This window comes from Numida meleagris, chromosome 4 (assembly GCF_002078875.1).
Source record: "Numida meleagris isolate 19003 breed g44 Domestic line chromosome 4, NumMel1.0, whole genome shotgun sequence".
NCBI lineage: Eukaryota > Metazoa > Chordata > Aves > Galliformes > Numididae > Numida > Numida meleagris.
The window spans coordinates 50749058-50775951 of NC_034412.1; the positions used below are offsets into that span (position 1 = coordinate 50749058).

At 42.6% G+C, this 26894-nt stretch overlaps 1 protein-coding gene across 3 annotated transcripts in view; it reads left to right on the plus strand.

Moving 5' to 3' along the window:
- Window positions 1-26894, plus strand: part of RASGEF1B (RasGEF domain family member 1B) — a 120398-nt gene that overhangs the window by 73684 nt on the left and 19820 nt on the right. Inside the window, exons 1-2 of one of the 3 annotated variants that reach the window (XM_021393697.1) lie at window positions 22651-22743; window positions 26596-26779. The exons of 1 other annotated variant lie outside the window; for it this stretch is intronic. The gene's annotated coding sequence lies outside the window, so the exon portion shown is untranslated. Of the gene's footprint in view, window positions 1-22590; window positions 22744-26595; window positions 26780-26894 lie in introns of those variants that run through there. One more of the 3 variants, XM_021393696.1, reaches the window with a different exon arrangement.

Sequence of the window (26894 nt, forward strand, 5' to 3'; positions counted from 1 at the left end):
ACAGTTAAATCTGCAGAAGATGCTGAGGTGGCCAGAAGCAATTTGTCCTTAATGATTTTTCTTCTAGGCTGTGAGTAGTAGTAACTTGATTCTTTTCTGATGGTGTTATGTAAACTGGATGTGTCACTTTACCTGCTGTAATTTCTGCCTGCAGTGCAACTTAAAGGAAAATTGCTGAATATAGTTACCCAAGCACAGTCTAATCCTTCCAGTAGTTCTGTAGAGCAGCTAAGATGTCACTTGTCCAAATCAGTGTATGGGATATAATAAATATTCCTATTTTGCCAGTTTGGGGCTGCATGTCTGCTTCTATGATGTTGTCCCGGATGGGACATGTAGCTTCATGTAGCAGAAGTGAACAAGTCCTCCATCTTTTGATGTTATGCACTACGCATTGGCTATGTACCTATTGCTTTTAATAGTACTGTTTATGCAAGCACAGGTGAGTAGCCTGTCCAGAGGGAGAAGACTGGTGTGTGTCAGAACAACAAGGAGGGACCACCTCTGTAAACATGCCTGAGAAGCATCTGCTGCCAACAGATGAATGCTACAAAAGTGTCTTTGGTACAAAGAATCTCAGAATGTGCCTGCTGGTTGGGGGGTGGTCAGTATGGTTTGGTTTTCATTAGCAGGAGAGTTAAAAATCTGCTTTTACACTAACTGATGAATGCTTCTGATTATACTGAAATGCTGTGAGGCAAGTGAACTTGAATTACTCATACAGTACTGATGATATGTCTTAGTCTTTTTGTGTTCTCACCTATAAGCTAATAATAGGAAGGATAACTAAGGTAGATAAGTGTGACTGAGAATTTAGTTTGAAAGAGAGCAGTTTTGCACCAAGAACCAGATGTACCCCATACCCTTCCCCTACCAGGGTGAGCCAACTGATAAAAACCACACAGGATTGAGTTGCTCCAGGGTAGGTTCAGGTTGGATATTAGGAAGTATTTTTTTCTCAGAAAGAGTGGTGAGGCATTGGCACAGGCTGCCCAGGGAGGTGGTGGAGTCAACATCCCTGGATATAGTGTTCAAGAACTGTGGAGATGTGGCACTGAGAAACATGGTTAGTGGGCATGGTGGGGATGGGTCTGTGGTTGGACTTGGTGATTTTAGAGGTCTTTTCCAACATTTTTGATTCTAAATCAGATGGAAATCCAGTGTGCTCAGTGGGCCTGGTCAAACAGGTAGAAGAAACTGGGCACATGACTGCCAATCACACTGTGATGGAAAGATACAGCAGCTGCTTCCTCTATATTATATTCCCTTCCTAGCAGGAACATGTGTCCTGGTAGAAAGAGATAACTAGTAAATAGGAGTCACCTATATTTCAAGAAAATAAATGGTCAATTTCAAATTCCATTTTCCCTGTTGGTTAGCCACACTGCCTAGAGTGGGGAGTAAGAGTAAGCTTGTGTAACAGCAGTTGTAAAGGCCACGGTCCTGGGAATGAGGTTAGATGTTAGGGGATAATTTTTCACTGAGAGGGTGGTAAGGCCCTGGCACTGCTACCCAGAGAGGCTGTGGATGCCCCGTCCCTGGATGTGCTCAAGGCCAGGTTGGGTGGGGCTCTGGGGAGCCTGAGCTGGTGGGGGGCAACCAGCCCAGGGCAGGGGGTTGGGACTGAGTGGGCTTCAAGTTCCTTTCCAACCCAACCATTTTTTTATGACTATGATTCTCCTAAAGTCAGAGTATAAAACTTTTGATTTAATTGGTTTTGTGCTATCAGGCTTTATCTTTGGTATGTGATTAAACTTGTGCTGTTAAAGCCATACAATGAGTGCATCATCTAGGAATGCAGCAGCTTAGTTTTACATCATTGCAGGTGCCAAGCATCTGTCTGGACTGTGGACAGCTTTTGTAGAAATGATAGTTCTGCAGGGATGCTGCAATGCCTAGGTGTGGGAAGAGAGCAGCTTGAGTGAGAATTCACTTCAAAGTCATAAGTTTCATGCCCACACATGAGAGGAAGGGAGACTTTAAATACCACACGATGTCTCAACTGTAGTTCTTCAGACAAAAAGCCTGAGTGAAATCCTTTTCCTATAGAGATCAGTAATAGAATTCTCAGTGATACCAGCGGAGCCATTTTCACTGTATTTTGATGATAACCTGAATAATTTTGAAGAGCAGGAGGGAATTTATTCTCTGCTATGCAGCATAATTTAACTGTACCATCGCGATGGGAGTAGATTGCTTGCCACAAAGCATAGTGCTGGGAGGCAAGGAGCTCAGCCCAATGGCTCTGCAGCCTGAAAAATGGAACAACCTCTGGGTGTCTGTAAGTGGAGTTAGTGGAAAGGAGCTGCACGATAACAGATTCGTCACAGCTTATTGTGATCGAGAAGGATGTGGGAAAAAGAGGGCATCATTTGTGGCATACAAATTAGGAGCTTCAACTGCATGTGGCAGGAATGCTGAATGGTGGCCATAAAGAGGAACCTAAATGGAAACAAATAACAAAGATGGATAAGTACAGCCTGTCAAGCTGAAATAAATCTATCAGGTCTGTAATGGTGCAGTTGCTGTTACATGTAAGAACACTGACCTGAGAAGTCAGGTACACACTTCTGATCTTCAGAGAGAAGGCTGCTATCCTCAAAAAGCAGAAGCTGCAGCCCAAAGCAACTGCTGAGCTGAAGACTAGAAGCAAAGCTGCAAGTTTGGAGCAAGTAGAGGCAGTCGGATGGAAGCCTATGTGTGAGTCCTGTGATCTCTGAGATGAACTGGTTAACAGAAAAGCCATTCAGCAGAGGGGGGAGAAAAAGCTCATTGAGAGCCATTTTTCTCCAGTAAAAAGATTGTCTGTGTGCAACAGAAAGTCACTTACTCAACTAAATAGGATCCTTCTTCCTTGGATCCCCTCTGATCCATTGCAGGCAAACCAGCCTAAAATAACTGAAGATGCTTCTGAGAAGTCTGTTAACGTCACTCCACTACCAGGAAGCTCTGTTGCTGTAGAATGGGGGAAGAACATGAGGCCACCATAAGATTAGCTGCCTAAAAAATTTTTTTAAAGTAGCTCTTAAATAAATCATGACCCAAAGGCCTTTGGCATAGAGTTGCAATGTATAGCATGTCCACTGAGGCAGAAGGGATGAAAAGTGCCAGCCCCAGTATCTTAGGTTGTTGTAAAAAGTTCTCCTGTGATAGGGAATAGGGCCCTACAGCACTGAGAGACTGTCAGTGTGCGCTCAGCAACCTGACTGGGAGCTTTCTGGTGAGGAGAGCTGACTTACAGTAAATATACAGCAAGTTGACCAGGAATAATACCCCAGTGAATTGAGCTTCCTGAGGTCTTTTCTAGTTCAGAAATGATGGCACATAATGACACAGACTGAGCTGGAAGTCTCCTGAGTGCTTTAAAAAGTTATTAAATGTCAGAATGGCCTTTTCACCCCTCCCATTTCAGTAGCACCATTTAAATTGAGTTCTATCATGTGTCATTCTGTCTGAAAGACCTCTGTAAATTCTGACCTGGAGAGCTGAAGCATAATGGATCTGTAAGTAATTCCCTGAGGAGCAGAAGGGGCAAGGGTCCTTCTGACAAGCTGTGTTTGTAATATCCCCAGAGCCTGCTGAGTGAAGGATCACACATGGCAGCAATTCTGAAGCTTGAAGCACAAGTGTAACTGGCATAGGGTTTGTATATTTTACCAAATATCACATTGTTCCAGCCTCTATCAGTGCACTGCCTGTATTAGTTGGTTTATTATTAGTCAGAGGTTACTGCTGGGCACTGGGTATTTGCAGAGCCAAGTGCATTCGTTATAAAAGGAAATACTGGGCAGAACTCTAATGGCTGTGCATTTGAAACTCATGACATGGAAGTGCTTTTTCATTCACCCCCTGTAAGAGGATCTCAGAGGTACTGCACTAGCACACTGAAGTGACTGAAGATGCATTCTTCCTCCTCTGACCTGTTAGAGGAACCCATGAGATTCTGAGTGTCGGTTTCTTCTGTTACAGAAATAGGTCCTGGGGACCTCTGGGTCTGTATAGGAACTTGCAGCAGTTCTGAAACATGTTTGACATCTGCGATTTAAGCTGATCTCTGCTGTAGACACTGCCATCTCATGATTTTGAGGAAGCATTTGACATGTTGCAAGCAGGGAGGAGGAGTGCAAGTCATTAGAATCCTAAAGAAGGAGATGCTTAGGTCCAGAAGCACTCTCCATACAGCAGATGGTACACTGTCAAAAATTCCTTTGGTCCTCAGGGTGTAAGCATACCCCAAAGCCTGTGTTACTTCTAGAGATCTCTCCTGCTTTTCACGGCCACTGTGGAAGTGTTTCCTTGTAGCCCGTCTCCAGCAATGCTAGCTACCCACAGGCCTGAGCATGTGGCACAGCGCCACAGCCTGCTGTTTTCTGGTGTTCTGTAGTGCGCAATGGAGGATCTTGCAGCCAGCTGAGCTCACACCGATGTGCTTCAACGTCTCGCCTTCAAGTAATGTGTCAATGTTACCAGTGACCTTGCAGTAAATCTTCAGTCAAACTAGATTAAATACGAAGTTATTTATTCAAAGTGTAGAAAATATAAAGCCCCCTCTCCCATCTTTCACCCTTCACAACCTCTCTTGGGAACACACAAACAGCGTGGCATATCTCTTGAACTGATCTTTGTGTTTGTATCGATGTTTATATCACTTATAAAACTAGCTACAAACATCTAGATGCAAGAACTAATGTAGCTCTTTGCTGGGACTGGAATGCAGTCAGACTTGCTGACAACAAAGTTTCAAGGTAATACATACTTGGAGCAAGGGCCACCCTGTGTAGCCTGTCTTGGAGGGCTCTTTCAAGTCCATAGATCTATCATAATCTCCTTTCAGCGTGGCTCCCTGGCATATCATGGGTGTTTGTAACATGTGCATCCATGTGGTTTTCTTGTCTTGCAGACTGCGTACAAGTGTTGGGAAACAGACTTTTCTGTCTTCAATATGATCACAAATATTGGTTACAAGAAGATCAGCATGATGGGCTCTCCTGCATTCAATTTCTAACACAAAATTTGCCAAACCCATCCCTTGAATGCAAAGCAAACTGTGGTGTTTCTTTATTCATATTTAAGGGAAAAAAAAAGGCAAAAAAAGTTAATAATCCCCAAACCAATGCTTGCATATCATGGTCTCAGTAAAGACAGTGTTTGAGTCGATCTGGGTTTTACATATAAACTTGGAAAAAAAGCATGGAAACCAGTGGAGAAAAGTGTAATTTTCACTCAACATATAAAGGGAAGTAGGAGTTCTGTGTACAGTACCATGGTTTCATTTCTCAGGAACTTTATGTTTTATTTCTGGTTTTGCATGATGTGAACTCCTAGAATCTGGGCTTTGCTTTGAGTTTGAATGAAATTAAGCCTTCCAAAACAAAGTACAGATTAGACTTCTAATTTTCCATTTCCATTCTGTGGTCTGATCATGAGAAGTTAGCATATTTCCCATGGTTTCCAGCCAAAAGCAATAATCTAAAATTTATCTGAAACACAGTAAACATGTGGAGTCAGTTTTGAATTTTGGGGTGATTTTGTGGGGTCTGCAATGACTTCCAGGGTTACAACTGGACCAGAGTAAGTATTAGAAAACAGCTGCTTTGGTTAATTCTCTGTCTACCTCCTGGATATTGAACTTGACAACCAGGATTTCTGTGCTTGGAAATAGTGAAATATCATTATAGTGCTATCAGCTTGAGCAAAGGGAAGTCAAGGGTGAATCAAAACCTTGCTCCACAAGAACATGTAACAACTGCTGTATTCTTTTCTGTTCTCTGGTGCTATGTTGTTCTCTGACTACAGGAGGAAGTTTCTGCCACCTAAAATGTACTGTAGTTCTACATTTTAAATATCTGGTGTTCAATGCTATTCAGACTCCCTCGTAGGATACTATCCCAAGGATTTATTGAATGGGATAAATAACTTTTTTTTGTGTATGGTGGTCTTCTCAATGAAGCTGTAGAGGCGCAAGCATCTGACCAGGCAAGATGAGCTATCACTCAGGAGTGGTTGTGTTAGGATCAGTGCTGCTGGATGCTTTCTGGTCTCCATCTGTCAAAACACTGCAGGAATGCACAAAACACCCGAGAGACTTCATTACAGACAGATACTGTACTCTTGGGTTAGAAGGATATCCTTGGCTGCATTGAAGCTTGAATGCTGCCTGACTTGAGGATAAAACTCTGGCTCATTTTATTTACATGCACTAGGGAAAAGAGAGAAGATGTGACAGTCAAGGCTGTCCTGCTTATACTGATCTTCTCAGGATCCAGTAAAAGGTAGATCAGGGATGCTTTCTCTTGTCCCATTGCTGCTTCACTCTTCACATCAGACTCGTAAGACCCAAATGTGCCTTCAGTTTACTGTCTGTTGCATGCATGCTTCTGCTATCGTATTACTTGGGAAGAAAACTTGTATGGTGTGATTGATTGAATACATCTGAAAGATCCCCTGGGCACAAATGAACAGAATGTGTTTCATCTACCTGTTGATAACAGCTTTGAATCCTCTCCTCGAGGCACCACTTTGAGCCTGCCCCTGGCTGCCGTAGGATCATAAAATCAATAAGGTTAGAAAAGACCACTAAGATATCTAGTCCAACCATCAACCCATTGCCACTGTGCCTGCTAAACCATGTTCCTCAGTGCCACATCTTGGGAGAACACATGTGGTGGAGTGGCCTGTGAAGACTTCTTGACTGTGCTATTTCCTCGAAGTAAATTATGATATGGAAAGATTCTCAAATCATACTTTCTTCCTGGTAAGAACACGCTTAGCAGTTCCTCATGCTACAGGTCATACTTCTAAGAGGAAAATCTTTATGGTACTGGAGTTAAGTGCCTTGTGTGGAGGGGGAATTTAATGAGGTACCATGCTACAGAAGCAAGGCTCCTGGCTCCTTTCGTTAAGTTTTGAGACAAGTCTGTTTTCACTGGATCTTCTGCACATGCACAGCTTGAAGGTTGCTTCTTATATTGCTTGCAGCATTTCTGTGCTGAAGGACTCCTGCTGACCTCAAGTGAATTAGTACAGATTTGGCCTGGTGTGAGTGAGTGATCAAACAGCTGTGGGAAATGTGACATTGACTGTCAAGAAGATTTAATGGTGATGAGGTGGAACATCTCCCACTAATGATGTACCTCACCACTCAGTGCATCACTGTCAAATGCTCTAATAGTCGTAGGCAGAAGGTATTGCAGTGATTACAAGATGCTTGTGGTTAAAATTAGTACAATTACACTAAAAGGAATCAGGATTTGTTTTGTGGCCAAAAGACACTTTGTATGAGAAATAGAACTAAATTTCCTGTTTCAAAAGATAAAGCAACACTAAGAAGTTCATTTGAAAGGTTATTTCAGCATCAGCCCTAGTAAGCCCTCTATTTTGTCAGTCTGTTCGCATCTCTTGTATGTTGTTGAAGAAAATCCATGCCTTTGAAACGAAGACAGACTTCAAAGCACAAAAATAGTTTGCCTGCCAAGAAGAAAGATAGGTTTTATTGGTGAAATTAAAAAGAGAAGGATATGCAGCAGAGATGTGCATTTTCCCACTCTCAGAATATTTATACATTGTTTTTTCTGGATGAAAGCAGTGTGTGATATTTTTCCCCAACACCCACGCATGGTTACTGAAAGCTGACAAGTTAACAGTGCCTGGACTGATACAGAGCAAGGCCACGGGGCTTAAAGGGAGTGCAGTTCTGTGTTAATTCCTGTTAGCTGTCACCCTCCCACCCGTGTTCTGGTGGTGGTATCAGGTAAGCCCTCTGCCATGTGGCATGGGTTAATCTCTGTGAGCCTTGCCCACCTGAGGCCAGGCAAGAAAAGCCTCAGTAAGAGCCTTGCCTGGTTCCTTTTTGTCATGCTATGTGTTGATTCTAATGTCGTAATCAGTAGTAAATTCATACTGTGTGTTTGTTCCGACACCAGTGCAGAGAAATGGGCTGGGGTGCACAGAGATCTTTTCTTCCTGAGAGCACTGCAAAGACATGAATACACCCCAAAGTATTAGCTGCAAGGCTTCAAAACCACAAAGGTGACTAGCTTAATAAGGAGAAAAAAGTGGTTTTCCTACTAAGCTCTGTCTTCCACATCCTGGGAAGCTGTCTAAAGGTGGAATTGTTTGACTTTAATTTTCTTGTAGCGAGGAACGCTTTAGCTGGTTTTATCTCTCTCTCCTAAGAACCAGCATTGTTGTTTCACAGACAGGCTCTCATAAGTTTAACCATGTGATGCTCTGCTTCTCCTTTCAGTTTCCATTTCTCCAAATTCCTTGCTGATTTCTCAGAAGGCATGCATACTGCATACTTACTTTGCAGAAATAATTAGGAAACCTACTGGAAAACTTCTCTTCCCAAAGCATCTGGAGAAACACAGCATCACTGTTTCTCTGATGGGAAGCTGGGAGCCGAGCGTGTGTTTGTGGCCAAGGGGAAGGTGGTGAGGGATCACTGGGGAAGCTGAGATGCAGGGAAAAGGATGCAAGCAGTCACGGCTTGATTTATGAAAAATCTTGCTGAGCAGCTTGCAGTTTGATAATTCTCATGTATGGTGTAGTAACCAGCATCTTTCCATTGACTTCCACATCTTTGAAGATTTGGCTCAACAGCTGGAGAACAAAATTCAACTTCACCTAGATAAGAGACCAACTGCTGGAAGCAGCTGTTGTACTTCAATCTACTGCATGCTTAGAAAGTTGCTGTAGTAAAAATTCAGAATGAGTCAGCATTTGGTTCAATAGTTGCAACAACGCATCTGAAATGAATTAGGTTTTGTCTTTGTTGCAAGACAGAGTTACTTGTGGTATAAGGGACCTCGGTGCAGCCTGACATGCATTTTAGAAACTTCTTGCTGCTGAGCTAAATTAAGACAGACCATCAGCTGCATGGGAGTCATCATTTTTCAACTATTTTAGACCCCAAAATGACAGCTCTTGACAGTTCTCCTGTAAGAATGAAAATTTCTACTGTTTTGTGAAAGTAGGTGGTGCTAAACATTGCCAGCCTTGGAAAAATCCTCACTACTTCTTGGAGCACTTCATATTTCTATAAGGTCAAGAGAGCTGTTGTTACTGGTGTTAATCAGAACCTGGTGAAGTTGTGAAACTGTTATCTGTGATGCAAAAGCAAATTACAGTTTGTAACTGAACTCTAAGTGAAGGGTTATTTGGTAGCTGTCAGATTGGATGAGCATGGCTCTGTGTAGGTCATCCCTCTCTGAATGCTGGATTAAGTATGTGCAGTTCACAACTAAAAGGAAACTTACAAGTCATATTTCTTCCTGAAATACCAGATAACTTCCTCTTGTTCCTGTTATCAAACATCAATAACAGCATTCTGCAAGCCCATTATTTACTGTAGCAAAGCTCATCATGATGGTGTAAACACATGCTCAAAATCGAAGTGTTTTGCCAAATTCTCTTTGCAGAGAAAAGTGGATGTGAAATAACTAATTAGAATTTGTTAGCAAGCATACACTGCTGTATAACTTTCCTTCATCAGAAAAGTTCATTGCAAGAAATTTATTTCATTGATCCATCTTCCCCTCCAGCCTCAGTACTGCTTTTCTTATCGTATGGCCAAAAGATAAAATGATGGCCATTTTTTCCCAATAGATACTTGTGTTCTGATAAAGATTTTCCTTTGCTCTCACAGTTTCATCTTTCAAAAGCAAAGTGGTGCCTTGTAATTACAGTAGGAATTACTTCTGTCTAAACTGTATTTTGGGAACTTTTGAGAAGGAAAATAGGCTCAGTTGTTGCCCTTGTGCTGAGATCTTTTTTCCTGCTGGTTTCTGCCAACATTATCCTTCAACATATGATAGCATAGTCTGCTAGTAGCCTGCATTTTGTCCACAATGGTTCTTATTACCACCTTTAAAAAGATATGATTTATAACCTAATCATGTCCATGGAAGAAACTTCCTAAAAATAGTCTCATTTTCCCTGAGAAAGTGTTGTATTTTCCAAATCTGAAGATTGCTTGATAGTGTATCTTTATTTATAGCCATTCAGTTTTGGATTATATCAAATTCAAAACCAGTATGAACTTTCTATAAGCACTTAACTTTCCTTTGAAATGCAAAAGGAGATGTTTGTATGGTGGCCCCAAACCATAAAAGCTTAGGGGCAAATATGCGTGGAAACATGGGTACTGTTGGGATGCACTCCTTCATTTCAACCAGTGCAGAATTTCCTGCCAACACGTGTGCTAGGACAAGATGATTAATAAAATGTTATTAAAAAAAAAATATTAGTAGTGAGTATTCTGATAGTCCTGTGAAGGATTCAAAGTACAGTAGTGCTCTAAGGGAGAAAACTATCATTAAATCTGCAGGGTAGTTACCTGTCGGTGTTTAAAAGTGTTAGAACTGTGAACCAACCATTTCCAGAGTTCTAAAAATGTGAACAGCTCTGAGATTTCCCTACTATCTGCATCAAGCCTAGTGGTTATAAAGGAAAGTGACTTGCAACATAGACAACATAAACCAAAATCAGAGGGAAGTAAAGGAGAACATCTGCTTTTTCATGTGCTACTCTTCTCTGGGGACTTCCTCAAATTGTTGTAACTAGTTTTCAGTGTCAGAACTGCAAGCGGTTTGACATGAGTTGATTTTTTTTTTTTGTCTTCGTATCTATTTACGGTGTAAAGTAGTAAGAGTAACCTTCATTGGCACCTTCCTCTCCATGTCTTCCAGTTGTTGTGACTCATAGTTTGGCTACATGGGGCAAAGGTTGGAAGAAGTGATGGATTGTATGAAATTACATTATATTTGAATTGATATAGTTAGGAAGGTATTTGTTGCGTTTAGGATCTCCAAGGGCAGTTTGTTAGCTTTCCTATAGTTAGGCTTTCTTTGGCTGTCTTTGCGTGAAGATGTCCCGGTTGTGAGTGCTCTTGAAGATGCTGTGTTAGAAGTTTTGTTAGTCTCCTATTGCTTGCTCAAATTTCAGCAGATGAGACTTTATGACTTGCAGATAAGATGAACGCAGGCCCATGGTGGCTCTTCTCTTGGGAAGTTCTTGTTGTTTACATTTCATTTGCCCTTATGAGTAAGACATTTTAGTCCCAGTTTGTAACTGGTGATATGAGACAATGGTCCTTCAGTATTGTCTTTTACGTGATTGCTCAATACAGAATACCATAGATGACATAAAATGAAGAATGGTTTCCAGGTGAGGAGATTCATCCAGAACTTCCTCGCTTGAAAGTCCAGGAGTGAACTCTGATAAATTTCCTGATGCCTGGAGAGACCTGAGCCTACTCAGAAGAAAAATACGGGCAGTAGGGTGTTGAGTAGATAGAAAAGCCCTGTGATGATAGTACTAATGCAATGAAATGCAAAGATCCTGGGAATCACTGAGTGTAGCAGAAATGAAAACTAAAGAATATGCTATCCAGGCTAGGTAATTTTGGTTTGATCACTGGGTTCACATGCCTGTGAGCCAGCTGTATCTGACAGGATCAGAGAATCTGTAGATGAGTTTCACTCTTTGGGTTGCCAATTCTCACTTTGAATCCATACCTCAGAAGATTTCTGAATTTCTTCTCCGAAAGAGTGGCAATGCATTGGAAGAAGGTGTCCAGGTAGGTGGTGGAGTCACCATCCCTGGAGGTGTTTAAGAAATGTGGAGATGTGGTGCTGAGGTACGTAGTGGGCACAGAGGAGATGAGTTGTGGTTGGGCTAGATGATCTCAGAGGTCTTTTCCAACCTTAATGAGTCTGTAACTCTTGGTGCAAAGATAGGATTAAGACTTCTGAGTGTGCTTTAAGCCTATATTTGGAAATCTGTATCCAACCCATATTTTGGCAGGCAGATCTTTTAACGTTTGGAGGAAAATGAGGTTGTTGGGCAGCGATGTGCTTTGTCAGGGAGAATTTTGAGAGCAGCTTCTGTGCTGTCTAGCAATTTTTTTTTTTGTCTTTCAATGGAGCAACTGTATTTCATAACCCATCTGTTATTTCATTGGTTCCTCTTTGTACTATGAATAGCAGCAGCAGTTATTGTGGTGAGGGCAGCTGACATGGGACTTACCCGGGTGATTTTGGAGACAACTGGTGTTTGGTGTGTGGAGAAAAATGGAGTAGCTCAGGGGTACGGTTAATGTGCACTGCCATTAGCAAAGCAGTTTCCATGTCCTGCACCAAGCAGGGCTGAGATTGAGCAGAACAGCTCTGAGGCATTATTTCTACAAAAGCTTATCCATTTCCACATGGTGTTCTTTTTTCTGCATGTCCAGATCGGCCCTTTGGCACTGCAGAACAAACTAGCATTAGCTGAAGAACTCACGCCTGAGGCTTGTGCCTGCAGTGCTGAAAGCATTAAGGGCAGCTCTTGGAGCCCCACCACAGCTCACATCCTGGGAGCCAAATGTGCAGCCTTGAAGAGCATGCACCGCTCAGTCTGAGTTGCAGTCGTAAAACTTTCCCTTTGTGCCCCAAATGCAGACAGAAGGGAGGGAGTTATTAAACCAGAGGAAGTCAGTAATGAAAAGGAAGTGTGCAGTGGGGTGGTAAAACCGGAGCAAGGCAACTATGTGATATCCAGAAGGGATTAGGGTGCTGATTGGATCCACATGTCACAACAAAGTGTGAGGGAAGGACATAACCAGCTCAAATATGAGCAGATTGAGCTGCCGCACTGAGGGACGCAGTGTGTGCTTCACACAGCCCCATCTCAGAATGGGAATTCAGTTTCATCTCCCTGGGAGATGCTACTCTGAAGCCTTAATACAGTCCTTCCATAGGTGTCCAAAATTAGGGCTTCCCTGGGCTGCACTGAGTGAAGAGAAATGGTCTTGGGCTGCTTATAAAATGTATGACTTTTAAACTCAGATATATCTAGGTAACTTGAAATTTCATTGACCTTATTACTGTTTTCATCAAAAATAATTGCTATGAATGAAAATGCTTAAAAGTACGTTCAATTCAATCAAGCTTTGAAAAATACCAGCAAATTATTTTTAAGATATCACCTTTGAATGAGCTGTCATGTTTCAAAGAAAATAATTTCAGAGGAAGTCCACCCTACGTAGTTCTGAGAATATTTTCTGGAAAATAACAAGATATTTCTCTTGTTTCTAAAATAGTAGCTCAACAATCACTAATGTCCTAAAAATAAAAAACACTGTGATGTCTGTAAAAGAATAATCATTAATATTAAAGCTGGACCTCTCGGCAGTATAGCTATTTTAGACTTAACAGATTGTAAAATGTTTTTTTTTTTTTAAAAAGTATGCCTTCTTTTTCAATGTTATTTCCTACATCCCAGTATGGTAAATTCCTTAAATTAATGTGTTACATCAGTTGAAAGTGCTTTAGGAGATGGGAAATTTCCACAGTTTTTCAGTATTCAGAGTAACAGCCATTGTTACAGCAATGCCACAAACTAGAGATGGGAGAAAGCAGTCTCATAATTATAGCAAACCCCTCTGAAAGTGTTGGCCTATTTGAAATTTAATACTGGCATAAACAGGAGTAAATTGTTCTCAATGGGTTACAAATCTCTCCTATTAGAAAGGCACATGAGGATCACAAATTAAAAAAAAAAAAAAAAAGGCAATTTAGGAGGGCAAAGCAGAGCCATTCAGGTCTTTCTGACCTGCTCTCAGCTAGGAAACCGTGACTGATCTAAGCCAATATTTTGGCTTGCCTACCACTGAATTTATGAATGTTGTGTTGCCTCATTTTTCTTTCTGCATCAGCAGTATTTTCCAATTTTTTTTTTTTTTAAAGAGGTGGAATGTCAGGAAAGTGATTTTCAGGAACATACTGGTAGCTGTTCCATGGATGTACATTAATGCATGGTGAGGAAGGAACGAAGGAAGTTGGGGAAGGATGTTGAGAATCATGTTATCCAAGGCAGCATGGTGAACTTACATAATGGATGCCGGCCAGAACTGGAAATGCACACAAATGCTTGTAGATGAAATAAAACAACTAGGAGCTTCTGTCTACCTATTGTAGGTAATAAGTTATCTATTACCAGGTGTTGTTATAGAAAGTCACAGTCCTCATCTTTAGCTAGGCCCCGGGATGGACGTGGGAGCCACAGGATTCATTCCCCTGTAGATTAGCTTCTGACTGCATTAATAGTCAGTGGTCACTTCCAAAGAGTGCTTGCAGAGGTGGGCTGGGTAACGTGTGGAATCCCGGACCAATTGAATTCAACTTCATCACCTATTTCCCATTTTTGAGTAGTGTGCTTTGGGAAACAGTGGCCCTCTGCTTCACACTGGTATTTTCATCTCCTGTTTGAATCGGATCTTTGTGATGCTTCTCAGGGGGGTATGTGAAAAGGAATTGTAAGGCTTCAACAAGAAAGGAAACAAGGTCAGAAGAGCAGACTGGAATGATGTTCCCAAGCCATTGCTGATAGAAAAGCCAGCCCTGAAACAGTTGGTAATGGGAGTCTTCCCCTATGCACCACAGTGAAATCAAGCACAGCTCTTTTGATAAATGTGGAATATAGCTTCTCTGCTTTTCATAGAAGAACACACAAGAAGTCTTATGGTAACAAGAACCAGCTGCTGCAGTCATGAATTTTTATGAAGGGCTTTCTGGCAGCCATATTTTAAATAATGCCTTTAGTCCACGTCTGCTCTCTGAAGTAATTTCTCTAACGCTGACTCTGCAGATGGGTGATTTGTGGCAACACAGACTGCAATTGAAACTTACTGGTCCCTACAGTAAAAAGCTCTTCTAGTTGTCAACGTTTTCTCATTTGCATTTTCTCTTCCACTCATCATCCACTAGGATGATTCTAGTAAATAGAATTGTTGAAAGAAGAGGAAGAGGGGATGTTCTTTCACTCCTCAGGGCTCAGTTTATAATACTGGGTTTAACACCTGTTGAATACCTCTACAACTTGTTATTGGTTCTAGCTTTGGGGCTGTCTGAATTCTTCATGTACACGGTTTCTCTGAAATGAGCAGCAGCAAGAGTTCACTCTTGGAGGATCGGTGTCTCAGCAATGATCTGATATTTATTTCCCACATGAGCCCACATGAATTCATTGAGCAATATTTCACCTGTGCACCTTCAAGACTCATGAAAGGAAAGCTACAAGTTACATAGCACAGATGAGCAGCAAAGTCTTCTCTGTAACGTTTCTGGTATTCGCTACAAACTTCATGGCCTTCTAGAACATCAGAACCCAGAGGAAGGTCCTTCTCCCATCAAGCTATATAATAAAAACTCGTGGAATGATCAAATGATCACCTGCTGGTAGTATAACATTCACCTCTTCTTGTTATCACAGTCTTTTTTCAAGAGGCTGTGTCTTTCTGGAACAGCTTGGCTTGATGCTCTGAAGTCTGGGGTTTGCCATTATAAGGGGTGCTCATAAACATCGCTAACTGCTGGAAACTGGCTTGGGGAAGTATCTTGTATTTCTGGCTCTATTTTTGTGAACGCACACAGCTCTAGTTAGATTTCACAGTGTTTCTTGCTGTTTTTTCTCTTGTGTGATTGCAGCACAGCTGTATAGAGCTTAAGCGGTAATGAAACGGATTAGTGAAAACTGCATATAATGACCTCTGATTTCCTCTTAGGAGCTGCAGTCCCCCCTTAATTATCCGCTGCAGCCTGCAGTTCTGTTGTTGCTTTTGTGGCTGAAGTTCATTTTACCCAGTCCATTCTTGTTTATTCTAATGCTTTCTTCTGAGGTGGAATATTTCTTGCAGCTTTTTGTTGCGGGAGAATACATTTGAGGATAACACTGATCTGTGTAAGCAAGTAATGTGAGATGAGGCCCATACATCCCTTCCTGGCTATGCTCAGGCAGAGGAAGAGAATTGAAGGAGATCGTGGAAGTCAGCTCTGACTGTCAGCAAAAGCAAAAACCCTTTGGGCTTCCATCATGTGCTTTTGGGTGCTGAAAGAGGCAGAAACTTCAGCATGACTACATAGGATGTCACCTGCTCCTCTGGCGTTCCTCAAAGAATTGTTATTAATTTTGCAGTAGAAAATTCCCTCCTATATCAATTATCCTCAGCATTCTGTTTTTATTTCTTAATCTCAATTTAGCAGAGTTCTCCCCTGTGATGGATAAAGGAAGGTGCAGAACAAGTTCTTAGTACAACAGTTGATGCTGATTCCTCAGAAGTAAATAGAGCAAATATAGCAGGTGACTATTTGACTAATGGTAAAGATCAATTTTCTGTTGAAATTCTATAGCTGGAAGTAAACTGAAGTTATTTTGTGGAAAATATTGTATTTACTTAGAAACGTGAAATATAAGTTGTTGTTTAAAAAAAAAATGTTGTCTGTGATAGAGTAGTACATCTGTCCTAGGTCAATGACAACAATACAGCAATGAATTTTAAACCTTATTGTGAATGGGAGGAGGACAGTACCCTTCAGTGCAAACCCCCTTCCTTTCAGTCTTGCCCTACATACCTACATTCATGTGCTCAGACAGAAGTGTGTAAATGTTTAATGAGTCTCTCCTGGGTCAGTTCCTGTTAATGTAAGCGTGCGCATAGCAGCCTGCAGAATTTGAATCTTGGTTTCTGGCGGAGTGCCTGTAGGTTTTAGTATACTATAAGGGGGGAAAAAAAAGCAAGCTGCCATTGAAAGCTGGTGAACTGACACAGCAGACGAGCTGCAGCCTATTGAGAGTGTAAAAATATGCCTGCTAAGCCATATTTAGACAAGGTTTTTGAGCATGCACTATTTCTTCCATTGCAAGAGTGACTGGTTTGAATTCATTTTTCTCGGATAATTGACATTTAACTGTTTTCAAATGAATATTATTTAATAAAATAAATCACTGCAGAGTCGAATGGATGAGAAGCTCATGCTTACACCAGGTAAGGGATCCAGAGACCATGGTACAAAGGGGGTTGGCAGCTGAGAGCCAGTTTGCCATCTTACTTTTCGGTGTTGTACATGCTGGGGGATGGGGCGGCAGCTCCAAGACAGTTTTACTCTGCAGAGCTTTGTGTTTCTCCTCGCTCCTGGAAGCTGCAGGGGACAGCTGGGGACGCAGCAGGCAGCTTTCAGTTCAGTGGAGATGGGTTTGAAATGTGCTAGTGACTGCCTTCTCTCTTGCCCAGGCAAGTTTACAAATCAGGAAGCTGCTAGGAGAAAGTGTAGTCTTTGAAAAAATTGGATAAATTTTTGGGGGATTTTCAGCTTCTGACAAATACTTGCAGGGTAGGAAAGCTACTCCCCTTGCAGATGCTGGATCCCGTGGTGACAGTTATGAAAAAGCGGATGTGTTCCCTGGAACTTGGCAGAAGTCACTCACTGAATGCCTTTAACACAGGCCATCAAGCTGCTTTCATCTGTAATAAATCTTCCTTTTTTCTTTTTTTCCTCTCTGAGACATAATTGAAATAACACCTTTAAAGTACTAACAGTGTTTTCTTCTTAGTTTCTTGACATCATTTCACCTATCTTTTCTGCTGAACTGTAAGCCTATAGTGGTAGAAAATATTCCAGCTCCCTTCACAAAATAGCAAGCACAGGGAAATGGAAGTGCGTGTTTTAATTGTACTTGAAAACAGAAGTTGTGGTGTGGGAAGCCTTTGAATCCTTTGTGCGCTGATTGTGGGTAGAGACGACTGAACTCCATCCAAAGACGTGTAGAGGGCACTGTCATGTTTACTGAACATCTGGGAGGCACACCAGCTTTCCTGGAAGTCATCTGGTGCAGAAGCTGCTCAGAAGTGGCGCTTTGAGTTCTGTCTGACAGCCACCGCTGCTGCAGGCTAGAAGGATGAATTCCCTGCACGAGGGAGTCTGGCGTGCTTGGTATGGTTGGAAGCAATGGAAGAGAGTGGCTTTTGAGCTGGGGGACGTTTTGCTGCGTCAGTCACAGACAATCGAAATAATCGAGAAATCAACACACAGGAGAAGGGGGAAAAAAAAAGGCATGTGCTAGCGTGAGCTTTAAGCAAACAAGGCTGGATGATTTTCTCATTTTGATAATCCTTTAAAATCGAGACTGTTTTGTCCTCACAACGTTTGCAGCATGAGGCTCTACTCCAGCTCACCATTTCAGGCAGGGTTTATGAAAGTTAGAAAATGCAGAAGAAGGGCTGGTTTATTATTATTCCAACCCTAAACCTGTGCCAGACTGTTAATGTCTTGATGCTTATTCAAGTGCCAGGGAGGGCTGACAGATGTCAGAGTAAATGGGAGGCTGTCAATGAGGAAATGGCTTACTATTCACAGGGTGGTGGCTGCAGGCTGTCAGGTGGGATGGAGCGGATGGCAGCTGAAAGAAGAAAGGGGAGGAGGCAGGAGAGGGTGAGGATGGAAATGGTTCCTTGTCTGGTGAGTCAGGGAAAGCCTCCAGCAACAGCAACCCTAAATCAGTACTAAACAGAACTAAAGATCCTAACATCCAGCACTGGAACAATGCTACTAAAGGAGGGGCTTGAGGCTTTTAAAAACCAAGGTGTGTGGCGGTGACACAGAATTGTTTGCAGTTATCCAGCAAGAGCTGGAGTCAGATCACATTCAGTATTCTAGCTTCTCCTGTGTTCATATTTCATCCATGTATCATCAGACGAGGTCCTAGAGGAGAGCTGTTACCCACAGTTTAAAGATCTATCGTTTGCATTTAGAGAAAGTTTCTTTATCTTTAGGATAATGTAGAATACCGGTCAAATTTGCAGCGAGAGGAAAGGATTTATTTGTAACACGCTTCAGGGAAGTTTAAACCAAACAAATTTTGGTTTAAACTTAAATTGGAAATTTAATTCACTCTGGACCATTTATTCACTTGGGGTCAGTTAAATAGAAGCCGTCAATAATGCAAGTGGCAGCAGTGAATCAACAGCTTGCTTAGGAAGTAACAAATCAGAGATATTCCAGACAGAGCTGGAATCACCTTTACCTGCCTCCTGTGTTTCCCAGCATAAAAGGGACATCAGGAACTTGTGAAACATTTTGCATTGTGCTGTACTCACTTTGATGCTTTCAGACTTGTAAAGCACCCCTAACAGTCCTGATGAAGTTAGGCTCACTTGAATGGAGACAGAGCCTATATTGATATTTGTTTGTGCCCTGCTTTGGTCATCTGGACAGAGCCTTTCCAAGCAGCACTGAGATCCATTAATGATAGATTTGAGAGTCTACCTGGTCCAGCTCAGCCCCTGAAGCCTGTTGTCACAAAATATATAATATAGTTAATGAATGTAATTAACAAAACTTTTTTTAAAAAATATTGTTTAATTAAAACATAAAAGAAAGACAGCAACAAAAATCATAGAACTAGTAGTTAAGACACTGCTTGAATCTTCCTTTGTCATACCATTGAAGCTTATGATTAATTTCAATTTTGAAGGCAAGGTTTAAGTGATCAGCTGGGCCTAGCCCCCCTACTGCAAAGCTGCACATCTTAAATTAATCCTGAAGCAGTTATTTGAAAATCAGAATGAGATTTGGTGTCAGGTTCTGCAACTGCTTTCTACTGGTGTAGATGACTCAACAATTTCAGCAGGAGTTCTGCACACAGATTTAAATACGTGTGCTGATAGTGCCAGATTAGTGCTTACTTTTGAATTTGAGATAAACAACTTCAAATTCTAAATCTTTTCATCAGTCTGCATCAATAATATGCTGCGTATGGGATTTTGCTGAATATTTTTTAAATGTCAAATGCATATTATGCTCTGACATCTCTGCAGTGAGTTAAATGCTACTTTTCATTTACTTTGACCTTCCTCTCATTTAAAGCCACAGGTTACTTTTGGCAAGTGTTAATAGCTATTAAATGATTGGTAATCTGCTTTTAATATGATCCTAGTTCAAGTTCAATATGAATAAACACATGGCTTAAATGAAACCTGATGTCTTCCTGCTTCATGCAGGGAAGTGCTGAAAGGGCACAGGGCAGAGATCGAGACATTTACACAACAGCAAGCATTAAAATATAAAAAGAATGGACATCAACCATTTTCTCTTCATTCTTTGATGGTTCCTTTGGAGCTGAAGCAGGCAGCCAGCAGTGAGCTGAGCTGATTGTTTCATATTGCACACGTAGTGGAAGTTAGTCCACGACAGAAATTGCATAAAGTTAGAAAATCTCAGTATTTACTGTTGGTATTTCCAGGCTTGGTGATTTTTCTTAAGTTTCATTTCCCCGCTTCATACAATGTCAAGAAATTACTACTAGATTTTATTCATTTCCCACCTCTCCCATTCTCTGTACTGTTTAATTCTTATGCCTAGGAGAAACACTAGATAATTTCAGAGAAAATGTTGATATGAAGCTTATCAGCTGAACTACCACTCATCAGAAAAGTAACCTAGATTATCATGAAAAAAATACATTTCCATTCGATGTGAGCATTGTAATTCTGGGAGTTACACTCCACCTTCTTCAATAGTTGTCATCAGCACTGGTGGTTCGACCCACTTTCTGGAGTGGGTCAGGAGCCTGTTTACAATTGGCCTGCATGGAAGTTTTGCATGCATTTGTTGGCTTAAGGATTACCAGTGTCTACTGGATGCAAAAATTTATTCTCTCCTAAAATGGCAGTTGTTTTGAAGCAAAGCATTCAGTTTTCACATTTAGTTGTCACGTTTCCTTGAAATACACTTTTTTACAGTAATACTAACAGTGGAGATAAGACGGGACTTTGGATCAGATTTTTCACAAGCCCATGGACAAAGAAAAATCTGGGTTTGTAATTTGACTTCGTGGTGTATTTCCACAACAGTGGAGGGGTCTGTGTTAAAGCCCAGTATAAATACCAGCTTTGATGCCAGAAGATCCAGCTGTGGACTCAGGTCTGTGTTGCAGGAGAACACTGCACAGCAATTGCATTTAGTGTGCACTAATCTAATTTAATCAACTCCCATCTAGGGTTTTTTTTTTAGTTTTTGTTTGAGCTTGATTTCCTTAATGTGTTGCCATTGTGACCAGTACCTTATAAAAATAGTAAGCATAAATAAGTAAAGCATTTGAGCAATCCAGATTGGGCATGTCCTGTGCTTAACATGTTGACTAGTAATTGTATTTCTCTCACCTCCTGCAATTTGTGACCTCCTCTGAACTCTTGCCAAGTTATTCATAACCACCTGCACTGCTGCAGTGAGACCAGCAGACAAATTGCCTCGCTTGCCCAATGCTGTAGCATTTGCCAGTTTTGCAGCAGAGCTGATTCACTGGCACTGCACTGGCTCCTCACACCTCCCCTTGGGCAGCTCTCTCCACTGGCAAGCCCACACTCTACTTCAGAAGAGTATTTCTGCTTAAAGTCAAAGGCTGTGTCTTAAAATACAGGAGGGGAGGGGATGAGAAAATCAATGTGTAGTTTAAGGGTGAGGCAAAAGGAGAAATGGAAAATCCTTTATCTGGGTAAAATCTAGCTCTTTTTCTCAGAGATTTCTTGTATGTATGCCAATAAGCGCTGGCTGGTGAAGAGATTTGTAAGGCAAGAAGGAATGAAGCAGGAAGATTAAATAGTGCATTGCATTGGGAAACCTGTTACAGACAGGAAATGGAGCTGGGACCATTACTGGGCTCTGCTCTAGCCCAGGGAGGATATGTAGCACCATCCTGTGACATATGTCTAAGTGGGAAAAGGACAAAGCTACACATGTGACTGCTGGGGCCTCTGACTTGGCCTTGTGTCATCTTCTGCAGAAATTACACTCCAGTGTCGTTTCATTGTATCACATGGTGACGCTGTGCAGAGGGTCAGGATGGGTGTTGGTGCAAATCCTGAAGTTCAGGATGCGCACGTCATTTCTTGAATGCTCTGGGAAGTTGCAAGCACATCTGCCAAGACCCAATCTCAAAAGAGGATTGCGTAGGCAAAGGCCCTTGGTACAGGGGTCCCTTTACTATGAGTTAACTTGCCAGCTCAATTATTTAAAAAACTAATTTTTGAAGTATTTCCTTCTAGAGAATGAGTTTATCAGAAGTGAAAGTGACTCTGTTTACTACATTTAACAACCTTGGGAATGTTGTGGTTACGACAAGCATCCTCTGAGAGAGACTGGGCTGCTGGTGGGACCGTAGGAGAAGAGGTAATGGCTTTAAGTTGCACCAGGGGAGGTTTAAGTTGGATATTGGGAAAAAATTATTATCAGAAAGAGCAGTGAGGCACTGGTACAGGCTGCCCAGGGAGGTGGTGGAGTTACCATCCCTGGAGGTGTTCAAGAACTGTGGAGATGTGTCACTGAAGGACATAGTGGTCATGAGTGCAGATGGGTTGGCAGTTGGCCTAGATCTTAGAGATCTTTTCCAGCCTTAATGATTCTGTGTTTCTAAAGGCAGAGAGGTGCAGGTGGACAGGGCTGTGCAACTGCCTTCAACACGGACCTGGCTGAAGGAGCTCTGGATGATGCTATTGTATGCAGAAATAGTAGCCAGAGGCACGTGCCTGCAAGCATTTAACTCCTTGGGACAGTTTTTCTTCAACTAGTGAGAGAGTTGATGCTTGTATGTATTGCTTCATATGTAAACTGTGCGCTGTGATCCAGCTTACGCTACTCATTTGGAAGATGCTGGGCAAGCCCCGTCCTCTCAGGCCGTGGGGACAGTGTGAGGAACAGGGCTGCTTCTAGCGCGGCAGCCAAGGCGCTGCAACATCCCTCACCCTCCCCTCGCTCCCCCTTGGCCCTCCCTCAGCACCGCCAGGCTGAGCTCCACCCTTAGGCTCCGGGGCGAGGTCTGCGCTGCTCCGCCTCCGCCGCTCCACCTCCCGCCGGCCCCGCTGCCGCGGGAGCGCGGTGTCTTCCAGGAGGAGCAGCGCTGCGGGGCCGGAGCGCTGGCGGCCGCCTCCAGGTAGCTCCGGGGTTGCGGGTGTGCGTGTGTGTGTTGCTGTGCTATGGATGGGGCACGGTGCGTGGCACGGTGCTGCGGCAGGTGAGGGCTGGAGATGAGACCCAGCTCTTTGTGAAAGCGCGCAGAAAGTGCTGGTGGATCAGGTGCTGGTTGACCAGAGGCTCTGTTGTATCAGGAGCTGGAGTCTCATCAGAAAGGAATGTGCGCTGAAAACCAGTGAGTTTCTTTTCATACGCTTGTTTAACTGGTGGTGAAGACAGGAAGGAGCTGTGCGTGGATTATGTTGCTAGTTTATGCTTTAAGTGTCGTCTTGCGATGTTAGATCTGGCAGTATCTAGCAGGTGAGTCCTTCCGGCTGCTTTTTACTACCTGGGCTCTTGGGTTTTGATGTTCCCCTTGGAAAAGTTGCTACTAAGCTTCATGCTTAAAACTTAATAGAACTGGTGCTCTCTGATAAGTTGTGAAAGAGTTCAGTAGCATTTAGGGCTGAAGATGCTCGTCTCTGCTGATGGCAGGGATGCTTTGCGGCACTCAGTTTTCCTGAGCACCAGCGCTAGGTGTCGCAGAGGAAAGAGGCATCAGAAGCACCGCATGGTTTATGCTGCAGAGCTTTTCTTTCTGATTTGGAGGGCTTTGGAATCTTTTCTTTCATTAGAATCATAGAGCCCTTAAGGTTGAAAAAGGCCGCTAAGATCATCTAGTCCAACCGTCAAACCATCAGGAGTTTGCAGTCAGTTTGTGCTGCAGTGTTAGAGCAGCGTTTGTTTGAGCTGTTGTGATTTTAACAGAGTCATCACTGGTAGAAAATGTGGTGGGAGTTCTGCACGATGACTTAGAAACAGATGAGTTTGTGGTAGCACAGTCTTGGCATGGGTGTGTTCTTCCCGCTGAATCTCTGTTCGTTCTGTAGAGCTCCCTTCATTTGTTGTGATCCTTCTCACCCATTTGGAGGGATTAGTGTCAGAGCTCCAGCTCTGAGATGTCAGAAGAGATTTAGTTTAGAGTATACTCTTTACAAGACAGCCCTTGGCTTCTGGAGGTAAAGATGATCCAAGCTGTTTATTTCTTTGCATCTTCATGCAGTGCTCCTAAATGAAAAACTAATTCTGTCTAACTCAGCATATTTGTATTTTCTTCAGTCTACTGTTTTGCTGTTCATTTGGGCAGTACAGAAAAAATGTTCTCCGTTAGAACGGAGCAGATGTGTTTCAATGATAGTGGCAGAACTTCTCACTGCGCCTACTTTAGAATCCTTTCCAAAATGGTGGGTATGCAGGTGTACTCTGCATGCACTGACATGTGCCCTTTGCTTGGTGTGGTTTTGTGCGACTGAGCTACATCACCTAAAAAACACTTGGCTACAAAATGAGCCTGCTAACAGAAGTTCCTGAGTGCATTTTGCGGCCACAGCAGAGAAAATCTGTAGTTTAGTAGGCGTGGTGGTGGGTTGACAATGGGACTAAGTGATCTTAGAGGTCTTTTCCAACCTTAATGACTCTGTGAATCTCTGAATTAGGAACGTTTCTTCTTGAAAAGAGTGGTAAAGAATTGGAACAGGCTGCCCAGGAAAGTGGTGGAGTCATCATCTCTGGAGGTGTTCAAGAGCTGTAGAGATGTGGCACTGAGGGACGTGACATGGATAGTGAGCACGAAGGGGGTGGGTTGGTGGTTGGACTGGATGATCTTAAAGGTCTTTTCCAACATTAATGATTCTGCGACTTACATCCAGGAGGCCAAAACTACCTCCAGCCAAAAGCTAGTGCTAATTTTTCCTCTATTAGAGCTGCTGTGAGAAAAAGCATTAAAGAATCCAAATCCCTACTTTGAGAAACATGTGTAGGTTGTGCTCAGTGTGCTGACCTTTTTAATTAGAAAATGGATAGGATCATGGAAACAATAGAGCTCAGTTTTCCTAGGTGGCCCTAAAATAGCAGAACATGACTCAGATCCACGTGCTCAGAATACTTTGCTTTTGATTCATTAAAACACATCTTCTCTCCAGAGTAAAATATTCCCTATGTCACCTGCCCTTCCCATGGGGCTAGGTATTCTGCTTATGCCTTGTCACAGTCGACAATAGGGCCAGAAATACCAGGTCACACGCCAATGGAGAGAGGAGCCTGGGACGCTGTGAGTTGGCATCATTCAGTGCATCGAGGCATTGAGATTCATAACCAATAAGACAGAGGATAAATATGCTTGAGTCAGTTTGGGGAGTGGGATATTTTTGGAGGTAATTGCTGTTACCAGGCCAGGTGCTTTCTGCTTGAAAGCAGCAAGCTGACCTGACGGCACCTGCCCATCAGGGCTGTGAGTTGATCCTCCCTTAAGCATCCTTCAGAGATTGGAATGCTCTTTATGTGTGTTTATGAGCATCCTTTCACAAGACAAGCTGGTGCGTGGTTTGCTAAATGCCTTACCTATTGGTTGTGGAGCTCAAGGATCCACTTTCCACTAACATCCATCTCTGCTCTAGAAATCTCTGACTGATACCTAGCCAAGGTACAGAGGTATCAGGCAAGTACCACTGGCTTGATGAAGAACTGTGTTTGCTCCTAACTGCCAGAACAGGACCATCCCTTTTTTCCTTTATCCTACACTTTGGGAGGTGTGTTTGCTCATTTGTCTTTGTAACCTGCAGAAACTCAATGCAGGTTGCTTTAATCAACTATAGGTCTATAACTGCTGGTAAAAATTCTGTACCATTCATGGAAACATCAGCTGTCACTAAATGGAAAACCGGACTTTACTCGAATCTCTTGCCTCAAGCCAGTATCTAAATGGAAAAGTGATGTTTGATGATGAGGTTTTAGATAGAACCAGTTAAATAAACCTAAATACGTACTGTTATTTAACACGATTAGAGCTTGTTGTTCTAAATTACAACCTGGCAGTTTGTTACAATTATGAAAGGGGATGTTGTTCTCTTCTTAAGCGTGCTGTAGTTTTTGCCATGAGACCAAGCATGGATGTCGGCAAACAGCTTTTGAATTCAAAATATGTTGTGGTGATGGGTTGGACTAGATGATCTTAGTGGTCTTTTCAAACCTTGATGATTCTATGATTCTGTGATGTTTTGATGAGGTTGAAGGAACCATGTCAAGGGAGCTTCATGCTCATGGATAGGACTATGCTCATGGTGCTAATGCAGTGTGATGCACCTTCTGTACCCTTTTGAAAAAAGATCTTGGAACTTAATGAAAGGAGGTAACCCCACACTAATCCTTCTTTGTACTGTCAAGGAGAGGAATGCAGTAATGAGAAACAAAGTGACTCTACTAAAGCCACGTGAGGGGTTTTTAATAGAGTTGGAAGGAGATCAAGGCTGTCAGCTGCCAGGTCTGGGCACTGAAATAATGCTTTTTTTGGTTGACTGCGGATGTGTGCGTAAACAGTTAGTTAGGAAGCATGTTATCACTATGAGCTGGTTTAGATCCACTCTTTGCCACTGAGCCTTGTAGATAAAAGTCTGGTTTTTGGCCTCAGTCATCTGAGGTGGGTTAGGCTTGTGGAGGCTCATATGCTCATCACATAAAATAAATATATCTCTTGTATCTCCCAAGGCTAGTGAAGGCTGTTGGGAAAGCCACTCCCAACTCCATCAACAACATCAATTTTCTGTTTCTTCACTTACATGAAGAACAGAGCAGAGGCTGAGTTGGAAGCTTGTGGGAGGCACAAAGCGTGGTACGGAGATGATGGAGAGCTGGAACTCTGATTCACCAGTGGGGATGGCATAGCATGGGTGGCATCAGCTCCCAGCTGGCCACCCCACCCCACTCTCCATTCCTTGACAGCTGAGCCACTGTGAATCACCTGCTGAATCACTGTTTTCAATGTGATGTTTTGAAGGAAATCATCGCTGCTGTTGGTTTGCCTTAAAACTCCTGACTACAAGCTGCACGAGTTCATCAGCTGATGGGGAGCAGCTCAGCTGATGATTAGCTGCTCCAGCCCATAGAGCTGTGGGGAGCTGGCGGAGGGAGCCCAACGGAGCTGGTGTGCAGCTGCCTGTGTGCAGAGGTGGGATTCACAGGTGTGCTGCTTCTTGTTGGTGTTTTGTCTTTTACAACTATAATATTCAGTAGTCCAAACAGAACATATGGCAATACTCTTCTGTACTTCTCTGGGTGCAATTAGTGCACCTCTAA